This window comes from Chiloscyllium punctatum, chromosome 1 (assembly GCF_047496795.1).
Source record: "Chiloscyllium punctatum isolate Juve2018m chromosome 1, sChiPun1.3, whole genome shotgun sequence".
In the NCBI taxonomy this organism is placed as follows: domain Eukaryota; kingdom Metazoa; phylum Chordata; class Chondrichthyes; order Orectolobiformes; family Hemiscylliidae; genus Chiloscyllium; species Chiloscyllium punctatum.
Genome location: NC_092739.1, coordinates 27,517,346 through 27,524,755, shown reverse-complemented (window position 1 = coordinate 27,524,755; position 7,410 = coordinate 27,517,346).

The following is a 7,410-nucleotide window of genomic DNA, read 5'->3' as shown; positions in this document are numbered from 1 at the left end:
TCGCTGACATAAAATTATAATGATGATCAGCGCGATGAAGTTAGTTCGATGAAAGATTGTGAAGATATTACTGAAACTTACATTCGGTCTAAACCAGAATAATTGCTGCCCTAAAATCTTTTGTTTTGTCCATAATCAATAATCGAGATTGTGTTCCTTTTTGTTTTGTAATACATTTTGAGCAGAATGCATTTCTCAGAATCACGGGTTCAAAGGTCAGATTACATTTTCGACGACTTTATTAGGCTTATTAAAGGTCAGACAGTTTGTGTTTGGTTATTAATAATGTTGATCTAGCATCCTCATGTGCGAGGCCTGTTTGCACATTAAATCATACAGGATTATGTCGTGTAGAGTCTATAATGAGAGAGCAAATGAAGATAAATTATACAGTAGTATGCCCATCACATGATTTGATTCGGATGGGGGTGCGCTATGTGAAACATGAAAAGACAATGCATGTTTTTGTTAAATAAAAGAACAGGCATAAAGAGCGACAAAGGAAGTGTTTTTTTATTGAAAACATGCAAGAAAATATGCTCTGCAAAATCAAAAAGTTTTTGGTTTAAAAAACGAATAGCTTTCTTTTAAAGTTTGCATTAAAACAGCAACCTCTCCTTGTTAGAGTGTGAACTTTATGACACCACTTAAGACTGAGATCAAAGATAATTTTAACATTTTATGAGACACGGTATATGAACTCTCCAAAGCAGCATGACATTCATGGGAGCAAAGACAAAGAGACGAGTACACCTTCCAGCTTAGTTTTCATCAGCACTGACGCAGACAGTTTTGTGGATTGAGAGACCTTTGCCATTCAAACCCTTGGGGATGATTAATACAACGCCAATTTACTGAAGTGCTCCAAAAAATCAACATGCGCTTTTTATGAGGTGCCTTTGGACATACCACAAACTATTGAGACCCAGAAGCGAACCAAAAGCCCGCTTGCAGGTTTGTCTACCTCAGTTTTGGTCAGATCGCAAGTGTTTATATCGTACACACACACACACACACACACACATAACATCGAAGTCAGTAACAGATTAAAATGGCAGTCAGACCGAAGCTTTAATTTCAACAGTTCAAAGTTTGTGAGCAGAGTTAATTAAAAAAAGGCAAAACCCGGCACTAATTCCACTGGAAAACAAAAGGATGAAAACAAATCAAGATGGATGAAATAAAAGTTTGAAGAGAAATCTGGGAAGTTTAGAATATCGTTTCTATTTTTGGCGCCACGTCGCCTAAACCAGTTTACGTCGAGATCAGAAACGTGTGCGTTCAAGTCGAACGGAGCTCGCTGTGGGGCTTTTGACTTTTTAAGGCTTTGGGTGTAAGTAAATTCAATTACGTTTCCCAAATTATGTCTATCACGAGCGATTTGGAAGGTTTTCTGAACAGCCTATGTGATTCGGGCAAGGTTTTCCTGCCAATGGCTGTCCTTCCTTGGGTAAGAGAAATGTAAAATCCTTTGGAAGTATGTCGGGGGAGATCGCCAGGCGTTTCTGGTTTGAACGCGCTAACAATGCGGGCACCTTCCAGATCATTCTGAAGCGAACGAACTGTTTCCCGGTTACTTCTGTGTGCATAATCGATAAACGTGTTGATTATAACAATCACAGAGTAACATAAGTCGATTTTTACTAAACGACGATTTCAAATAGATCCCTTTTTTTGTCCAAACCCCACACAAGTTGAAAATAGCATTCTCTTCACATATCTCTGTTCTATTTATCTCGTTGAACCCCGCCTGCAATTCGTACCCGTTTGGTCAGGTTTCAAATTGGAAGAATGCAGAGCGCGCTAATTTGGCCTTTCCCCCCTTTTCTGCTGCTATCCAGTCGATTTGCACAGCTTGTTACTTCGCCACTCTCTTGTTCGATTATTCACGTTTGGGATCTGCCGGTAACTGAGGGCCGAGGTTGAAACGCCAGTTGGAGATCTCAGTGGGGAACGAACAATGGTGTCTGGCTTTTCTGGACATCCAATACACATCCCAATCCACATCAAGCCGAGCTGTGTCTGACTGAGCACACTGCCGTCAATCTGCTGCTCACAGCACGCAGCAAACGAGACTCAGAGACTTTACTGGCAGAAGTTGTGTCCTCGATCTGGATTCTTTTTACCTTTGATCCGACTCCTTTCCATCGACGATTTTGAGGTAGTGCGAGGAAAGCCGTCGGTTGTGGTTCGTTTTAATTTAGTTTCTGCGGGGAAAATGCTTTCGGTTTAGTGTTAGCTGCAGGAACATAACAATTCGTTCACCTGTAGGTCAATATTCTAGAACGGGAGTACCGTGATTTGCACTCTGCACCAGTCTGGATAGCCGGTAGGGTCAAATTTATTTTGTGTACATGTACGTGTGTGTGTTTGTTGACTATTGCAACCGTTCATTTGTTTAATGAAATGCAGGACACCGCGTGGCGTATAAAATGTTACATCTTCCTGGAAAAGCCGAAGGAGAAAGAGGGCTTGGTTTTGTACGAGTAGGCCTTTTATCTAACCTTCCAGGAGTGACTGTTTGACTCCTTGTGTCATCGTAGCCACCGCATCAATTCTAGCACAGCTTTCAACACATTCACTGTTCTTTTGCTAATAGTGTTCCGAAAAAAAGTCCAGAACAATTCTAGACGGCTGTGGATTTCTATCGATTCTGATCATCAAACAAGGTGTGAGCGTGGTCCAAGACCCGGAGGTTTATTTTAGTGGGATTGGGGTAGTTATTAATATTTTTTAAAAAAAGGTTAACTCTCAGCCAGTGAGCAGCTTCTCCCCTAACTCCACCACCACACCGCAGGCCACTGAGGAATTTACAAATATGATTTAATTAGGAAAATGTGATTAAACCGGTTTCATTTCAGGATGCGCTTACTGCAATTCAAGGAAACTGGACTATGTTAGGCAACCGCTTGCTCCGAGGTGAAACAAAACCTCTCCCTTAATCTGGTCTACAGCCGGACCAACAGCAAAAATGCAGAACAGTCGAAAAAAATGAAAGCGTCGAAATACAATTGCCTATTCCATTAGAACTCTTTACAACGGTGAGGATGAGAACAGGTCAAACAGACACACATAGTGGCTCAGCAAAAGGACACGCTGGGCAGACTCAGAAATCCTTTTGTAGGGGTACACATATATACTTGTGATCGATACCAGAAATATGTAGATATTCCTCGAGGACTGATTCTGCCATTCGATTTTGAATTGATAGAAACACGTAGAGCGATTTGCGAGGTATAATTAAATTCTTTGCGGCCTCTGTGATTTAATTCTGCTTTAAGTGCTTTAGTTTCTGTGAGGGAACCTAAACCCTGCCTTTTGATGACTGCAAAAGTGACCTTATTATGATCGGCATGCTCAGGAGTTGAGTGTCCCCCCTGAAGAACTATCAGCCACAACACGTGTCTCTGCTTGGGGCTTCGGGGCTCTTTCCACTCGGATGCGGCAATGTTGGTGGCGGCCGTGTTCGCGGCTCACCTTTGCGCCAGGACCACTTGCTTATTGATTGTCTGCCTCGTAATTTAAAGAAAAAAGCTGCTGTAGGTTAAGATGTTGCAGATTGCTAATTACAGTGGGCCGAACCAGAGCAAGCTCCTGCTGGGGGGAGGTTTCGACAAACTTTCGGCAAGTGGTTCTACTCCTGGGTGCTTTAACGTCACGGCTCCTCATTTGGTATTCACAAGCATATGCTTACCCGCTGTTTGCAGAAATAAGCGAGCGATATTCCTCCTGGTGTTCTTGCCTTTGTTAACACATCTGTGTGTTTGTATTGCAGGGGCCCGTCAGTCATGGAGCGAATGTACCGTTGATACAGTAATACCCTTGATGTTGCCAGCTCGCAAACAGTACTTATGCAGTTTATATTAATGCCACAGTCAGATAAATATTTACAGCCTGCGGTGTGTATTTCTTTTTTTTTAAAATAAATAAATCGATTTAAAAGAGCTCGGGCAGCGTGGAGCCTGAACACTTTCGCTTTGAAATTGCACGACAGTATTGGAAATTTTGAAGAAGACCGGAGATAGGGTTCTATTTAAAAGAGAATGGCACCGATTTCACTTTCGAGATCGTGGTCTGGTCAAATTTGAATAAATGCAATTGTTTTCTGAAATTATTGAAGCTTTTTCATTTAAAAAATGGCGGTCCTTTATCAGGTCGAAGCAATATTTTTTTCCCCTCAGAGGTTCTTACATATTTTAGGAAGCTTGGGACAGGCAGAGTGAACCCAAAGAAGATAGTTTTTGTTTTGTTTTTTTAAAATCAAGTGTTTGAGGATTTGGTTGCAGATAGCCGAGGAATCGAGGCCTGACTGAGTCCCATTCCCTCTAAACCAGTATACCGTCGTTATTCTTGGTGGTAACGTGGTTTTGGAAAGAATTGCATCCTCACTTGCTTCTTTGCCTTTATGTAACCGACATTCGGACAGACACTGCCCTGTGAGTGATTTGACCTCTCTTTAAACCGGTCGGTGGCTCTCATTGTGAAGGGACTCTTGGCTGTTTATTAGTAGTAGCGGAGATCCCAGTCCGAACCGCAAAGTCGACGAGTACCGCTGTTACTTGAGGTTACAATTTGTAACCTTTAGTGAAAGAAACAAGGAGTCGGGTTACACACTCCAGCCTCAGTGCTTGAGGTCGCTGAAGCTGTCGAACGTCTGTCCGCGTAGTCTGTGAACTGGGGCCTTCTCTATACACTGCCACCCAGAGCAACAAATTCCTGATCGGAAAACGGAGCGTGTGTAAAATTGCCGTTTTATACAACTGCTGCATGCACTGAATGAGAACTGTAATCCTGATAAGATTGCCAGTTTAGCAAACCAACTTCACAGGAAATGTAAAAGTCCGAAGAGGAAATAGGGTGACAGTTTATAGTCGCTGTGTTCTGTTGAACCCACTGGCTCAGGTTATATCAAATGATCGTAATATTGGATAATGGAGTCAGATGACAGATAAGGGCGAGCCTTCATTGTGGAAGAGTCAACAATCCACTCTTTTGTTGTGCAGTGATATATTGTAAACAAATACATTCTGGGCAAGAATAAAACATTTCAGAAGTGGCTTCTTTTCTCGTTGTCTATTCTAACATGAAAAAAGATTGTGATTTACGAAAGCGTAACCATTAATTGTGTGTGTGTTTTTATTGCTGCTGAGTCAGTGATGTCAAAACTTTGATTTTCAGCGAAAATGGGTACATGGTACAGATGTACGTGTCTCTAACCGTTGCTCTTCTAACACACAAATTGCGTTTTGGAATATGATTAAATGGGTTTTGCTGTAATGTTCGGACAAGTATTTCGTGAGTGAGCGAGTTTACAGAATAAATTAAACACGTCTTGCTCTATTTTGTCCGCCTGACTCTTCAATACACGCAACATAATCGGCTGGCGGCGCATATATATCAGTGCCCAACCTAACTTTTGCGGAAACCGAAAGATCTCAGCATCCAGATATTAGCAGGAGGACCTACACAATCAATAAAACACAACTTCGAAATGGATAATCAATAATTTTAATTGCTAAGAACTGATTGGGCTTATAGTACAAGTGACACCAAAAATGATTAACGCAGCAAAATGATTTCTGAGCATTTTTGTCCTTTTCAGTAACCTTTCTATTTCAACTGTGTTATTGTAGCTTCTTATGAGGTTCAATTATTCCTAATATAGATCAATTAGCGAATGCTCATGGATGTCTTAAAAGGATGTAGTTGGTACACAATTGAAAAATCCTCCTTTTCAAGAAAATAATGATATTAAAAGTGCCTGGAAAGTATGCTGTTTCCAGTTCTCATTTGGTGACTTTGGTTAAGACTGGGACCCTATGATGGACAAGATTCAGATCTCCACAATTTGTGAAATTGAAGATTTTCCTTTTCCTGCCTTTTCCGTTCTCACCGAAAATGTGAACGAATTGGTGTTAACAGTCTGAATGAACATTGACTAAAGTCGAAACTTCCATCAAAACGCTTAGGATATCTTCTGAGTCTTTGTACGGAGAAATAATCTCGCGATTGTTAACAATGTTTGCAACGTTTGGTGGACAGCAAATCTTTGCAGAATGTGGCAAGTTGTTGCAAGATTGATGTAATTGTTCTTGAACTGACTCATAATGTTACTGTATAAATTTTAAGTTTTCGTTTAATAAATAGAACACGTTATGATACCTTTAATAATTTTTTTTGCAAAATAATGTATTTGTAGATAGTTATGTGTACAGTACAGTGGTGTTAAATAATTGATGCATTTCAAGACTGCCTGTATGTATTATTTCCATAATATAAATCTACAGAAAAGGTAAGTCAAACATTCCAGTGGAAAGATATTCCATATTGTATATTGTCAGTAATGATAAATTAGAACATTGAATCAATTCGTATCAACTGCTTGTAGCCAAATAAAGTTTGTTCCAATGGTTTGTAGAAAAACAAGAATGGGTACTTGAATCTTGTGCAATTTTCTTGCCAAACTCTAAAGATTAATGATTCTCAACACTTTATCCCATGAATATTTGTTTTGCAGTAGATCCTATAAAGATTTAAGTTCTGCATTTGCCATCCTGTGATTAATGAGATGCTAGCTTTACATTATAAGATCATATACAGAACCACATGGTCACAGAGACAATACATCGAGTGCCTTGTTGTTACTTACAGGCATACAGTGGTATCAAAGTTCTTTTTCTCCGGCATCCAAAGACTTCTGCCAGCATGAACATCAAGTTCATAACCAATGGTGACTTTACATTGAATTGATATTCTAGATTTTCTCAGCCTATAATGGAATCACATTTTATAATGCAAATAGACTATTGGAATGTAATTTGAACTCTACATTATTTGGCACACAATCTCCATTCCCTCTTTTATAGCTTTCATATTGTTATGAGTCCAAAGTCACTTACACTTCAGGTATATTGTAAGAAAACTAAACAGCTCTGAAGAAATATCATGTCAAGCACTCTGTTGTTATCTTCATAGATGTAGCCAGACTTGATGAGTATTTTCAACAGTTTCTATATGTATTGTAGATCAACCAGCATCCACATTATTTTGCTGTTATTTATTTAAGTTATATTGTATATAGAAGGGCACATGATTCTGAATCTAACCAAACTGTAGTTTTTCTAAATTAAAATAAATGGAATTACTATAGGATCTAGGTGGCCAAAACAAAAATAACAATTATAAATTGAGATTGCTGAATCTCAGCAGGATCTTCTTTCTTTTATCTATTATATCTAGTAGTATTTGTTTCCATACAACAGGCAATGTCAGTGCAGGACTGCCAATTCATTGCAATGAATTTTCCCTATACAATCTAATGACCAGATTAAAGGTTTGAATTCTATGATGGTGTCAAAGAAGCAATCCTATCAGCTAGATGTGGAATAGGTTGTACAAGGGTCAATTTAG